The sequence below is a fragment of the Carlito syrichta genome, unplaced genomic scaffold (genome assembly GCF_000164805.1).
Source record: "Carlito syrichta isolate Samal-C Ts95f unplaced genomic scaffold, Tarsius_syrichta-2.0.1 Scaffold314867, whole genome shotgun sequence".
Classification (NCBI taxonomy): Eukaryota; Metazoa; Chordata; class Mammalia; order Primates; family Tarsiidae; genus Carlito; species Carlito syrichta.
Window position 1 is genome coordinate 408,774 of NW_007258963.1, and position 1,477 is coordinate 410,250.

The window sequence follows — 1,477 nt, forward strand, 5'->3', positions numbered from 1 at the left end:
TAATTCCGCTCTTGTCTTGGATGCTTAGGTCCAGGACGGTCCACATACATTTTAATTCCTAGTGGTTACACTCTTGAGAGAGAGTGAGGAGAGGTCAAAGATTCAGATACACCTAATTTATTTAAGGGTCCCATCTGGGTTCTTCTTTTCTGTAAAGTTCCCCCAAAGAAAAAAGTATAAATTATTATTAAAATTAAGATTTTTTTTTTTCCTTTTCAGTATGTGAATTTATATTGTGTGGCTATGTGAGTAGCTGTAAATAACCAGAAAATGCAACAAGTTCTTCAAGTTAAAATTTCTAAAGATACCCAGAAGTGGCTGCTCTGGTATAGTCCATTTTACTCTAGTGAATGGGCAAAGATGGTCTCCAAGTTTGTGTTTTTCTCCAGAGAAGCCTTATTCTAGTTTCTTAAATGAAGCCTGTCATAAAAAAGAGTAAAAAAAGATGGCACTGAAGTGTTCAAAGTTGTAGTATTAGAAGGGTTAGAAAGGAAGTCAATGAAAAACTACAGTTAAATATTATTTTGAAGAAAACCTAGGGTCTTTAATATCTCTGGACAAAAGCAAACATTTTGGTACTTTTTTTGGTGACTAGAAAAAACTGGTTTTTTGGGGAAGTAATGTCTTGATTTAGCCTGAGCTTTTTATGATAGGAAATAAAGAAATGTCCGTTTTCCCTAGTTCCGCCCTGGTGAGATGTATTGTGAGTGATGGAAAATGTGTGCCTCTCTGCACCTCGATTTCAGGCTGTACCCCAGGAGGGGTGTTGTCCTCAGACAGGGACAGTTCCTTCCATGGCCCCATGCCTTCAGTGTGATCTTTGCTCACTGAGTAAAAGGAATATCTCCCGGATTTCCTCTGGAGCCGATGAAACCTCTAGCGGCCACTCTGTCCAGCCCTCTGGCATCTCAGTCCATTTGCTAGGTGAACGCGGAGTATGCATTTCATTGTGTGAAAACAATGCCAGAAGGGCTACCCTAAATGGGGCAGATAGGCTGTTACTGCTAAGATGTAATCAAACTAACTTTGATAAGATGTGGAGAAAAGAATTCTGGCGGCATAGTTGGTGGCACCCTGTGCTCTCTGTCTTCTAGGAGGTGGGGGACAGGCTTGGGTGACAGGCAATAGCGTGGCTGCTCTGTTGGCATCCCCACCTAGAATCTTCGGTCACAATAGATGGCAGAGCTGTCAAGCAGGAATAAAGTGTGTCAGGATCAGGAATGAAAGCAGCCCCTCCTCGCCCCCAACCTGAGGTCACCAAGGTCTCCCTCTTAAATAGAATTTTTCATCTGGTTGGGGAGAATTGGACCCTACTGGTTGAAACCATTTGAACCATTATTTCCTGCTAGTGAGTGGGGTTTGGCATTCTTGCATGGAGCTCAGGGCAGGCCAGCTGGGCCCTGAGTGGGGTTGGCAAGACAGTCTGGTCATTGCTGCTTGAAGCCAGAATTTTCATATGAAGAGGGACTTTTTTTTT